This window comes from Mastigoproctus giganteus, chromosome 2, assembly GCF_048544385.1.
Source record: "Mastigoproctus giganteus isolate SK-2022 chromosome 2, ASM4854438v1, whole genome shotgun sequence".
Taxonomy (NCBI): domain Eukaryota; kingdom Metazoa; phylum Arthropoda; class Arachnida; order Uropygi; family Thelyphonidae; genus Mastigoproctus; species Mastigoproctus giganteus.
The window spans coordinates 199,422,713-199,437,194 of record NC_143576.1 but is presented as its reverse complement, the minus strand read 5'-3'; the positions used below and the strand labels follow the sequence as shown (position 1 = coordinate 199,437,194).

General features: G+C 38.6%; 1 protein-coding gene across 1 annotated transcript in view; it reads left to right on the top strand.

Moving 5' to 3' along the window:
* LOC150089904 (carboxypeptidase B-like) overlaps positions 1–14,482 on the top strand; it is a 187,836-nt gene that overhangs the window by 118,367 nt on the left and 54,987 nt on the right. The window lies entirely within an intron of this gene.

Here is a 14,482-nt window from a genome sequence, read left to right as displayed (position 1 = left end):
AAAAGAAAAAAAAAAAATATATATAATAAATAAAAAATAACCACTTCCACTTCACCCCTCAGTTCGTTCGAAATACCTGTCCAACTGAGCCTTAAACTTATTTAGGCTATCAACTTCCACGACAAGGGATGGAAGTCTGTTCCACCAACCAACCACCCGCTGGCTAAAGGCAAATTTCCGCACGTCTATCCTACATCTGTCTTTCCTCAATTTGAATTTATGCCCTCTCAGGTGATTCTTCTGAGCAAGAGGAAGAATCCCATCAGCATTGAGCATGCTCAAACCATTAAAGGCTTTATACACCTCTATCAGATCACCTCGCTGGTGCCTAGTCTCCAGACACTGTAATTTGCAAAACTTAAGCCTTTCTTCGTAAGAGCACCCCCTTTGTTCCATTCACTAATCTTGTTGCCCTTCTCTGTACTCATTCCAGCAGCTCTACATCCTTCTTGAAATGAGGCCTCCAGACCTGTATACTAGGTGTGGCCTGACTATTGCCTTATACAAGGGAATAATCACCTCCTTATCCCTGCTAGAAAAATTCCTGTATATCATTGACAATACACCATGAGCTACTCTTGCAGCCCATCTGCACTGCTCAGAGAATTCATATCTGCCTGCACAACCACCCCCAGGTCCCTTTCATTCTCTACCATTGTCAGTGTAGTACCACAGAGTGGATATGTTGCTCTGGGGTTGCTGTTTCCCATATGTAGTACTTTACATTTGTCAATGTTAAATTTCATTTGCCACCTCTCAGCCCATCTGCTCAACCTTTCCAGATCCTGTTGCAGCAGCATAGTGTCAGTAGTGTCCTTGACAACCCTGCCAACCTTTGTATTGTCTGCAAACTTGGACATTAAGCTTGATATACCATCATCAATATCATTTATAAATACAGAAAACAACAATGGACCCAATACTGAACCCTGAGGGACTCCACTAATAACATTAGTCCACGATGAGCAGTGTCCATTGATTACCACTCTCTGTCTTCACCCCTCAACCACCCCTTTATCCATAGCAGCAATTTGCCTCCAATGCCACACTGCTCCAATTTGTGCAGCAGTCTTCCATGTGCAACAGTATCAAAAGCCTTTCTAAAATCCAAGTATATAATATCAAAGTTATTCCCTGCATCCAGTTCTTTTGTAATTGCATCATAGTAATTGGTCAGGCATGACTTCCCCTTAAGAAAACCATGCTGTGTCCGAGCTATAACTGAAGTCTTGTCTAGATGATCCTGCAGTGCTTCTTTCACCAGTGTCTCCATTAATTTTCCTGGAAAAGAAGTTAAACTCACAGGTCTATAATTACTTGTGTCAGCCTTTGATCCTCCTTTGTGAATTGGGGTCACATTTGCATGTCTTCAGTCCATGGGTACCTCCCCTGAGTCCAAGGAAGCTCTCATAATTATGGCTAAGGGTTTGCTTACTTCCTTTGTTGCCTCCTTTAATATAACTGGATAGATCCTATCCACCCCAGGTGCCTTTCTTGTCTTTATCTTCAACAATTTCTCCTCCACTTTACTCTCATTTATTACAAGATTCTCTAGCTTACTGCCAGAGTTGAATACACCTCTGGCATTTCCCTCGCTGAATAACTCCTCATGTGTGAATGTCGATGCAAAATATTCATTTAGTTTGTTAGCTACCTGAGCAGGTAGTTGACCCATCGATATCAAGTGGACCAATCTGATTCATTCCCTTCCTTCTAGAGTTTACATAAATAAAGAACTCTTTGCTGTTTTTCTTTGCATCCCTTGCCAAGGATTTCTCGTAATCTGCCTTCGCCTGCCTAACCTCCTTTGTAATTTGGTTACAGATCAACTTGTATCTATCATAGGCTTCTGTGCCATGTGTTAATTTGTATGTATCCCATGCATTTTTCTTCTCTGCCATATGTCTCATTAGTTCGACATCCATTTAGGCCTAAACCTTGAACAATATTTCTTAGTTGGTTAAAGCCTAGTAGCTTACAAGATAAGTTCTTTGAATGCTTCCCATTTTGAATTTGCTATTGGTAACATCATCAGTTGATCCCACTGTATAGAATTTAAATACTGTCTCAGTCCATCGTAGTCGCCTTTACGAAAGCAATAACCCTTCCCTTTACCCCTAATGGTAGTTACCTCTTTGAGTAAATCCCACTTCAGCACACTGTGATCACTGCCACCTAGTGGTTCATTTATCTGCAGATTCTTAATGTATGAAGAATCACTACTGATAATCAAATCAAGAGTATTACTCCCTCTAGTTGCCTCCCATACATGCTGATGTAGAAAACAATCATCCAATAAACTCACAAAAGCCTTGCTAGTGTGTGAGTGACCAGCCCCCAAATTCCAGTCAATATCTGGGAAATTAAAATCTCCCATTATAAGACACTCTGATTTGCTGGCCCACTCTATTTCCCTGTACAGTTTATTATAATCATCAGAGTCATTAGGCCTATAGCACACTCGTACTCTCACTTTTGATCTCCCAATGCTTATGTGACACCAAACTGACTTGACTGCACTGTCCAGCGATGTCGACTGGCTTCACTTCCTTGGATTTTATGTATTTCTTAACTAATAGCATAACCCCTCCTCTCTTCCTATCCTGTCTATCCTTTCTGTAGATGTTGTACTCCACAAATTCCAGTTCTGCATTCCTTATATCTGTGTGACACCACATCTCTGAAATCCCAACAATATCTGCCTTTGATGTTTTGAGCAATACCTCAAATTCATAAAATTTATTTACTAAACTCCTAGCATTGGTGTGCATCCAAGTATATATGCACCTGTTCTTTTTCTTATCTACCCTAACACAGCCCATGTGTTTACTTGTACATCAATGATTCCCAGCAGTCTCTGAAATATCCTGCATCTTATTTTCCAGGCTGCAGCTCATTCCAATAGAAGCAGTGCAAGAATCACTTTCACCTCTGCCAATGGCTACTGTTAATCTATTAGTCCTTGTATCCCCCTAATCTAGCAGTTTTCAGACCCACCTAACACTGCCTCAATTGCATCAGCAAAAATTCTTGCACCCTTTCTGTTTAAGTGTATCCCATCCCTGTAGAAGCAGTCTCTCCTGTTAACAAGTAGAGACCAGGCTGAAAAAAATTCTACCCCTTGAGCCTTGCACAATCTTTCCAGGGCCGAATTGATGGACAGGGCTTTCATTATATACTCCCTCCTATCGTGTCTGGACAGAATTGCAGACACTTTCAAATTCAACCCTAATTCACGGCTTTTTTCAACAGTGATCTGTAGTTGTTAAGTAATTCTGCCAGTAATTAAAAGCAATTTGTGAGGAATATTAAAATAAAATTTATTTTTTGCTATTAATGCATGCTGTTATGTACAGGGTGCTTGAAAAGGCCTCTCACTTCCCAATCCCATAAAAATGAAATGTAAATTAAGAAAAAGTCATTGAGAAAAGTTACACTTCCAGGATGTCTGTATATGCACTGCCATTTTCATAACACAAAACGATGCGTCCCTATATGTGAGTGAACTGAGCATTGCTGAAGTGCATTGCAGAAAGCTTGTTTCATTTCGTCACTTGTATGGTAATGCCTCTGGGCCACTTTCTGTTTAATGAACCTGTTTAATGTTTTGTGGAAGCCAATGAAGAGGAACAGTTAAAATTTTTGAATGATATATTAGGGGATTCCTGCATGCCGACGAGAGAAAAAGCAGTCCCCATTTTGTTGAAATCAAACCTGACAAAAGTGCCCTAAATACAATGGCATAGTGAAAGGCTCTGCATACCACATATTACTGTAACAGGGTGCTTAATGATTTTGTAATAACTGAGAGCAAAGTGGAGAAGAAATTGTTGAAGTTAAACATAAGAAAGGCACCTGAGTTTGATGGGATCTATCCACTTATATTAAAGGAGGCAAAGGAACTAAGCAAAACCTTAGCCATAATTATGAGAGCATCATTAGACTCAGGGGAAGCCCCCACGTCTGGCCATTACAATTTGGCCTTTGTCAAACTCGCTTAAGTCTGCTGCATTTCCCATCTGAAGAACAAGAGTAACACTGATTAACAGAGCTCAGTATCAGGTGTTTTTTATACTGTGTCCTGACCTGCGCATGCACTGTAGTTCACCTGCAGTTGCTTCAATTTGCATAATGACTCGCTGGTCATGCTGTTTTGGCTCATATGTATAAACAGATTAGTAGTGTCAAATAATGCAAGGTAGGGCAAACTTATACAGCATTAGCAAAAAAAAAAAAAAAAAAAAAAAAATCCACCTCATCTGTCCATTTCCTCTAGTAATTTGTCTAATTTTTCACTAAATTTATTCAAACTACCTATTTCCAGCACACAAGATATTAGCTTGTTCCAGCAATTGGTTACTCTCTGGCTGAAAGCAAATTTTTGGGTACATTTATTCTACAGCTATCCTTTTTCAAGTTAAGGTTATGTCCCCTTAGGTGTGTCATCTAAGAAAGAGTAAGGATGCCATCAGCATTTAGTTTACTCAGTCCATTTAAACCCTTAAATACTTTAATTAGGGGTCTCCTTACAAATGCCTCATTTCCAAGTGCAACAATTTGCAGAACCGAAGTCTTCCTTGGTAAGAGTACTCTTTTGTGCTCTTGACTAATTGGGTTATTCATCTCTGCACTAATTCCAAGATATCTATATCCTTCTTAAAATGAAGCTTACAGACCTATGTGCAGTATTCGAAGATGGGGCCTAACCATTGCCTTATATAAGGGATAATCACGTCCTTGTCTCTGCTTGCAAAACCCTTGTATATCATTGACAGAACTCCATGAACTGTCCTAGAAACCAGTCTGCACTACTCAGAAAACTTCACATCCAACTGCATAATTACTCCTAAGTCTCTTTTATTCTCCACCATCTTGAGTGTGGTACCACCTAATTGTTTTGTTATTCTGGGATTACTACTGCCCATAATTGTATCCAAAGCACTGGATGTTATGTTTATTTTTGTGCACTGATTATAGAAGGAATGAGCAGTAAGGAGAATGTGCAGAAAAGAAATGTTCTTAGTTCGCACATAAAAGTTGTTCTAGTTGGCTTGTTTTTTTTTTTTTTTTTTTTGTTATAAATCATGAATTATTACTACAAGGGGTCCCTGATATCCGAGTATTCATTATCTGAGTCCCCATAGTTACTAGGATTTGAAATTTAAAGAATTAAAGCTTTTTCCCTTGAAAAAATTGACCAAGCACTTGAATATTTTTTCTAAGAACAATCTTCTTCATGATTGTGCAACAGAATTTAAGTGCAAGGTTAAAGACATAACTAAATGCTATAACACAATTTTATAAAAAAAAAAAAAAAAAAAACACGAACAACTCTGGATTCATTCTTTATTTGTACAACTTAAAAATAGTGTAACTTCAATAAATTTTACTTAACCTTACATTGTGCAACATACAATAAAAAAAAAATGTCTAATAAAATAATTTTCTCATTTTTCAGTTCCTTCATCCATTTTTTACTATGTACAAGTACATAATAAACATTACTATATAATATCAGTGTAGATACACCATAGACAACTCTTAAAGAAAAACTATGGTAATAGTGTGAAAGGCATAATTTCATCTGTATCTCATATTGTGCTCATCCTTCACAATGAGTTGCCTATGTATTGCACTACCTCAAATAAGTAATGCTTTACTAATAGAGAATACTATTGTTACTTATTCTCAATGGGCACCACCACCACCACCCAGATGGCACCACTTGCAAAATGGTATGGGATAAGATACTCTATTATCCACATACTATCCCTATTAGACTTAGGAAAGCAAAAAGGTGTTGGAAAGTGATAGCAGGAGAGGAAGAAATGCCACTGAAAGAAGAAAGGGCCAGTTACTCCCACTCACTTACTGAACTAAATCACGAATGAATCCCCGAATAGGCAACACTTCCCCATCCTTCACAACGAGTTACCATGTATTGCACTACCTCGAATAAGTAACGCTTCACTAATAGAGAAGACTATTGTTACCTATTCTGGATTACAATCCAGACAGCACCGTTTCAAAGCTGGTTGGCTTTTCATCAGCTTTTCACCCACCGATGAAAAGCCAACTAGCTTTGAAACAATGCCATCTGGGTGGTGGTGGTGGTGCCCACCAAGAATAAGTAACAATAGACTTCTCTATTAGTGAAGCATTACTTATTCGAGGTAGTACAATACATGGGCAACTCGTTGTGAAGGATGAGCACAATATGAGATACAGATAAAATGATGCCTTTCACACTACTACCATAGTTTTTCTTTAAAAGTTGTCTATGGTGTATCTAAACCGATATTATATAGATATAGAATCTTAAACTCTTAAAATATTATGCCTAGTTGCATTTAGTTTTATTTAAATAATAAACATTATGAAAATTCGGTCCCTGTTTTAAGTAGATTTGTATTAAGTGGAATTTTCTGGAACCAATTATCCTTGGAAATGAGGATCTCCTTTATTTGCTCTGCACAGGATTTCACACTGACCATCCACGAATAAAAAAAAAGTACTATACCTTGGTTTGAGATATTGAACTAAAAATATCCTGCCACATCCCACAGAAACTTCCTCTCCTATACTGTATATTTGTTTTGGATTAGACTGTGACATACCCAAGTTTCTGAACAAATGACACTTGTAATTTAAGTGGCAGCTAGCTTGTTCAAGATTGTATTTTGAATTACCATATTACCCCTACATAACGTGTAATTTTTGTATTTACAGTCCAATCCAAAAACAAAGTCAAATGGTGTGGGTTCATTGTTTGAAGAATGATTCATATCTGTTTCTCCTTCCTTTATTTTCTAGTCCATACAGCTGTGCTAAGGGTATAGCTTCCCTATTATTATGATCTGACAAAGTTATTAGGAGGGACACACACACACACACACACACACACACACACACAGTGATTTCATAAGTCTGTTTACATTTTTGGAAAGAAGGTAAAGAAGAAAGGAATGTAAAATTAAAACTTGCACACTTGAGCAACCTTTGGTTTCTGCTGCATTTAATAGTACTCATGGTTCCCTAACATACTTTAATAATGTATTTAATAATTTTAATAAATGAAAGATTGAAACCCCGATTAAAAAGAAAAATTTTGATTTAGCATTATGGTAGCCTGGATTTTCTCTTTGAGTGAGTCTTTTGTTACTGTCCACTGTTTATGTTATTGTGAGTTGTCTGTGTCAGCTGAACTGTTTTGTAACATAATAAGGCAATCTGTTTTCAGGAGATTTATGATGAGTCATGCTGAGATGGGAAAGATCTATTCATTAAATGGAGTCTAGTAAGACAAAGAACCAGATTACTCATTTGGCATACTGGGAAACTGGATAGGGCTAGACTGCAAGTTTTTATATTAGTAGTGTCAAAATGGCACAAGAAACAAGCCTATTTCACATTAGCAATCTTGTGATCTACTGTTGCTAAGATGCTTCTCTGACCCACTCAAAAAAATGAAATAAATTATGCCCAAGTGTCTAAGAAGTGTAACTCTGAGCTCAAGGGCAGATGATGCAAGTGGTGTGTTTTTTACTGCAATAACTGCTACAGTGATCATATGATTTTTTAATTAAAAAAGCCTCAGATGTTTTTAAGCATCATTATTTATCTTGCCTCCTCCCTCCCTCAATTTATAAAATCTGATACTGGTAAGGCAGTTTATTTGTCAATATCTAGTCATGTGCACTGTCTTTTTATTATTTATCATTATTAGCCATATGGTGCAAGGAAGCCTATGGCTAATGCTGCACCAGCCAAAAAAAAATATTTCTGAGTTACCCTAACACGCACACGTGCACACACACAGAAAGAGAGAGAGAGAGAGAGAGAGAGAGAGTGTGTTTGTGTGTGTGTGGTGTTGTGTGTGTGTGTGTGTGTGTGGGTGTCAAAAGTAGAAGGGAATCACCAAGAAAGAGAGAAGAACGATGATGTTCAGCTCAGGACCCTGGGTGTGCCAAGCCATACTCACCGGATGTGAGCCCCCAGGCATTCTACTGCCTCACACAAGATGCACTCAGCCATTTAGGGAGAGGGATACTACAGGGTGTTTCATAAAGGACGTAACTGTATTATAGGAATTTTAACAAATCACACAAAAGGGAAATAAATTACACATACTTTTACCTTTACAACGGAAAGAAATTACACAACCTTTACAACAAGTGTTGGAATGGTTTCCACTCACCTGGATGCAGGTTTGTACACTTTTCATGACATTTGCAGCAATCTCTTTTTCATGTTAGCCTTCAATTCATCAAGAGTATGAGGATGATGTGAAACATTTCACCTTTTTAATTGTTCCTAAAGAAAAAAAATCTGGAAGGGGCAAGATCCTGGAGATCTTGGGGCCACAAGTTTTTTGAGATCAAGCGATCTCCGAAAAATTCCTGTAACATGGCCATTGTTTCATTTGCTGTATGACATGTGGCACCATCTTGTAGTGACATGCAATTATGTCACGATAAACTTCTCCATCCACAGTTTTGTCAAAAAATATAGCCCCTATAACACAATAGCATGAGATGGCACACCAAATCCCAATTTTCAGGGTATGTAATGATTTTTTGATATGCATGTGGGTTTTCACTGCTCCATATTCAGCTGTTCTGACTATTCACATAACCATCCAAGTGGAACCAAGCCTAGTCACTAAATAAACACGATCCAACACCTCAATTCCATTTTCATCACAACAGAATGAAACCAATGCCAATAGCATTAGCATTAGAAGAGGCATATGATGCAAGAAAGCAAGCTTATGCAGCATCAGCCAACAAAAAAAAACCACTTCCACTTCACCCCTCATTCGTTTGAAATACCTGTCCAGCTGAGCCTTAAATTTATTTAGGCTATCAACTTCCACAACAAGGGATGGAAGTCTGTTCCACCAACCAACTACACGCTGGCTAAAGGCAAATTTCCGCACATCTATCCTACATCTGTCTTTCCTCAATCTGAATTTATGCCCTCTCAGGTGATTATTCTGAACAAGAGAAAGGATCCCATCAGCATTGAGCACGCTCAGAACCATTCAGGGCTTTATACACCTCTATAAGATCACCTCACTGGTGCCTAGTCTCCAGACACTGTAATTTGCAAAACTTAAGGCCTTTCTTCCTATAAGAGAACCCCTTGTTCCATTCACTAATCTTGTTGCCCTTCTCTGTACTCGTTCCAGCAGCTCTACATCCTTCTTGAAATGAGGCCTCCAGACCTGTATACAGTACTCAAGGTGTGGCTGACCATTGCCTTATATGAGGGAATAATCACCTCCTTATCCCTGCTAGAAAAATTCCTGTATATCATTGACAAGACACCATGAGCTACTCTTGCAGCCCATCTGCACTGCTCGGAAAACTTCATATCTGCCTGCACAATTACCCCCAGGTCCTTTTCATTCTATACCACTGTCAGTTTAGTACCATAGAGTTGATACGTTGCTCTAGGGTTGCTGTTTCCCATATGTAGTACTTTACATTTGTCAATGTTAAACTCCATTTGCAACCTCTCAGCCCATCTGCTCAACCTTTCCAGATCCTTGCAGCAGCATACTGTCAGTAGTGTCCTTAACAACCCTGCCACCTTGTATCATCTGCAAACTTATACATTAAGCTTGAATATACCATCATCAATATCATTTATAAATACAGAAAACAATAATGGACCCAACACTGAACCCTGAGGGACTCCACTAATAATATTAGTCCACGATGAGCACTGTCCATTGATTACCACTCTCTGTCTTCTCTCCCTCAACCACCCTTTTATCCATAGCAGCAATTTGCCTCCAATGCCACACTGCTCCATTTGTGCAGCAGTCTTCCATGTGCAACAGTATCAAAAAGCCTTTCTAAGAATCCAAATATATAATATCAAAGTTATTCCCTGCATCCAGTTCTTTTGTTACTGCATCATAGTATCCAATCAAATCGTCAGGTAAGACTTTCCCTTAACAAAACCATGCTGTGTCCAAGCTATAACTGAAGTCTTGTCTAGATGATCCTGCCAGTGCTTCTTTAACCAGTGCCTCCATTAATTTTACTGACAGGGCCCTGTTAAACTGCCCTGTTAAACTGACAGGGCTATAATTACTTGTGTCAGCCTTGATCCTCCTTTGTGAATTGGGTCACATTTGCACATCTCCAGTCTATGGGTACCTCCCCTGAGTCCAAGGAATCTCTCATATTATGGCTAAGGTTTGCTTACTTCCTTTGCTGCCTCCTTTAATATAACTGGATAATCCCATCAACCCCAGGTGCCTTTCTTGTGTTTATCTTCAACAATTTCTCCTCCACTTTACTCTCAGTTATTACAAGATTATCTATCTTACTGCCAGAGTTGATACACCTCTGGCATTCCCCTCGCTGGAATAACTTCTCATGTGTGATGTTGATGCAAAATATTCATTTAGTTTGTTAGCTACCTGAGCAGGATCATCAACAGTTGAACCATCGATATCAAGTGGACCAATCTGTTTCATCCCCTTCTTTCTAGAGTTTATATAAGCAAAGAACTCTTTGCTGTTTTTCTTTGCATCCTTCGCCTGCCTAACCTCCTTTGTAACTTGGTTACAAATCAACTTATATCTATCAGGCTTCTGTGTCACATGTTAATTTATATGTATGCCATGCATTTTTCTTCTCTGCCATATGTCTCATTAGTTCATCTGACATCCACTTAGGCCTAAACCTTGAACAGTATTTCTTAGTTGGTATGTAAAGCCTAGTAGCTTCCAAGATAAGTTCTTTGAAAACTGATGTATAGAATTTAAATACTGTCTCAGACCATCGTAGTCGCCTTTACGAAAGAAAAACCCTTCCCTTTACCCCTGATGGTAGTTACCTCTTTGAGTAAATCCCACTTCAAGTACACTGTGATCACTGCCACCCAGTGGTTCCTTTATCTGCAGATTCTTAATGCATGAAAAAATCAGTACTGATAATCAAATCAAGATATTACTCCTCTGTTTGCCTCCTGAACATGGTGATGTAGAAAACAATCATCCAATAAATCCACAAAAGCCTTGGCTAGTGTGTGAGTGACCAACCCACAAATTCCAGTCAATATCTGGGAAATTAAAATTCCCCATTATAAGACTCTCTGATTTACTGGCCCATGTTTTTCATGGTCAGGTCCTTTCAGTTTCTGAACGACACAATACAGTAAGCATGCAATTTTAATGTCTTTGTAGCCCTGAAAACAGTAGTTGGTGACAGTCCGGTTTGAGAAGATAACTTCCTAACAATTTTCTTGGTGAGTGGGACGTTCATTCAGATCATCCAGAACATTTGCAGTTAACAGTGATGGCCAACCTGGGCTCTTTTTGTCCTCCATGTACCCAGTCTCACGAAATTCGCAATTATATGCGATATTGTTGACTTGTTGTGGATAAATGACCGAGGAAATTTCATCTGAAACTCGTCTTGCTCATGTTTATAAGATTTATATGTACGTGAAGTAAGACTCCACAATAAACACATGCTCATTCTTGAAAAACAACATGGCCAACACAACACAACAGACTGGATGCCTGACGGAGACTAATGCATGTCATGGTCATTCAACTGCTTACCTCAAGTAACATTGGGTGCAGTACTGCCACCTACACTTCAAACTTGACATAACATTTGCCTGCCCATAAGTTCTACCTTCTTCATTTTAGGGTTGCGTCCTTTATGAAACACCCTGTAGTATAGGAAAATTATTTTGATTACTAGGTTGATCATTTTTTCCTATTTCAATTCTGTGGAAACAACAAAATAATATGGAAAATAAACATATATCATTCTGTATTTTCTGGGACAATTTCAATAAAAATTTAATATAGTAGTAGTAGTAGTAATATAGGCATGTGATACAAGAAAGCAAGTGTATGAGCCCCTGTAGCATCAGCCAAAAGAAAAAAAAAATTTCACACAACCATTCCCTCTAAAAGTTTGTCTAGTTCCTCCTTGAATTTATTTAATCTGTCAACTTCCACAACAACAACAGATGGAAGTTTGTTCCAGCAATTAACCACCCGCTGGCTAAAGGAAAATTTCCGCACATCTATTCTACAACTGTCTTTCCTCAATTTGAATTTTTGTCCCTCAGGTTCGTAATCTGAGCAAGCGGAAGTATCTCATCAGAATTCAGTGTGCTCAACCCTTTCAAGGCCTTATATACCTCAATCAAATCACCTTGAAGGTGCCTAGCCTCCAGCCACTGCAATTTGCAGAACTTAAGCCTTTCTTGGTAAGAGCACCCCTTTGTTCCTCTCACCAATCTTGTTGCCCTTCTCTGTACATGCTCAAGCAACTCTACATCCTTCCTAAAATGAGGGCCTCCAGACCTGTGGGCAGTACTCAAGGCGTGGCCTGACCATTGCTTTATACAAAGGGATAATCACCTCCTTATTCCGGCTAGCAAAATTCCTGTATATCATTGACAATACCCCATGACCTGCTCTGGCAAACTGTCTGCATTGCTCCGAAAACTTCATACCTGACCGCACAATCATTCCCAGGTCTTTTTCATTTTCTACCACCCTAAGTGTAGTACCACACAGTTGGTACGTTCCTCTGGGATTACTTCTACCTATATGCAGTACTTTGCCTTTGTCAATGTTAAACTCAGTTGCCACTTATCAGTTCATCTGCCCAAATTTTCTAGATCCTGTTGCAGTAGCACACTGCCATTACTGTCATTAACAACCCTGCCAGCCTTTGTATCATGCAAACTTTGACACTAAGCCTGATATACCTTCTTCAATATCATTGATTAATTACTCCTCTCTGTCTTCTGCCACTCAACCACCCTTTTATCCATTGCAGCAACTTACCCTTAATACTATACTGCTCCAATTTGTACAGTGCCAAAAGCTTTCCTGATCCAAGTATATGATATCAAAATAATTTTTTGCATCTAGTTCCTTTGTAACCACATCATAGTATCCAATCAGATTTTTCAGACAACACTTTCCCTTAACAAACCCATGCTGTGTTTGAATTATTGCTGCAGTCTTGTCTAGATGATGCTGAAATGTATCTTTAACCAGTCACTCCATTATTTTACCCAGAATAGAAATTAAACTAACTGGCCTGAAATTACTCTTGTCTCCCTTAGATCCCCCTTTGTGAATTTGGGATACATATATTAATTAGATTGTGAAAATAAATAAATTAAATAAAAATATAATAAAATAAAATAATTATAAAATTGTATTGAATTGTTGGAATATCCTAACTTTATATAGTTTAAACAGACATGAGAGGACAGGAGGAATATTCCTCCATCTCATGTCTTGTTGTATAACCTTAGTTGACTGCTTAGTTAATGCAGTGGTTATAATGCTAACAGTAGATAAACTTTGCCTTCATATGAGTTACACTAACATTGCACTGTTTTCAAGCAAGTGGCATCACAAAAAGGTCACTCTGATGTTTATTCAAAAGATGAAGCAATAGCTAAATAACAGATTAACTTTCTGCCAATGTAATGTTATCCCTAAACGGTTAACCTTTTATAGTTATCATTTTTAAAAACTTTACAATACCAGGACAACTCATTGTGAAGATAGTGTGGTCTGTGTTTGAGGCCACATCAGCCACACTTACTTATGTCATTTGCAGTAATGCACCCATAATGCAGTGGTAATTGTGGGTGTCATTATTAACCATTTTGAGAAAGATTAAGCGTGTTATGTGATGTGCAGAATATTAAGCTAGAAAAAGTAGTCTCAAGTATATGATTAATTGCAGTTCTTATGGGTTACGTTATGTCGTGTTATTTGGTTTTTAGGAGCATTAGCAACTAAGGCCATATTGCTCTGGGGATATGCAGTGGTCATTCCCTGACCTTTCTGCATCCTCTGTATTTGGTGGTCATGGGCTCGAACCCCAGTCTAATCAAGAAGCAGTGTGCTACACACTGCTGCTCCTGCCCACCTGGCTAAGGAGGTGCCTATGGGTTACCCTTCAGGGACCAGGGCTGTGCAAATGGGGATGCATTGGATGTGCCGTACCAGGGCCCCCAATCGAGGGAGCCATAAAATTCTCGACATAAATAAATGAGGTCCCTTAACCCCTTTTTCATTCGGGCCCCCAAGTACCTTTGCACAGCCCTGTCAGGAACAGATTCAAAAAATCAGGAAATTCTGGAGACAATTTCTTGGAACTGCTCCTCCAGAATTTGCATTTTGGGGATGGTAATTTGAATTATAGGTCCCTCTTTGCCTATGATAGTTATATCTTTCCAAGCATCCATCTCTTGACCCCATTTAAGAAGTGGAAGCTAAGTATGTCTCCGTAATTTAACTGATAAAAATAATTTTTAATGTTGTCTGATCAGGAACCGTACATTGCATGATATGCTGCATGCATCAGTTTCCAGCATTAGCATGCCATTTAAATTACAATGTAGTTTAATGTAAATGAGTGCCAAAAATTCTAATCAATGTAGTATATAAGTTGTCTCTATTTGAGTTGAGCTG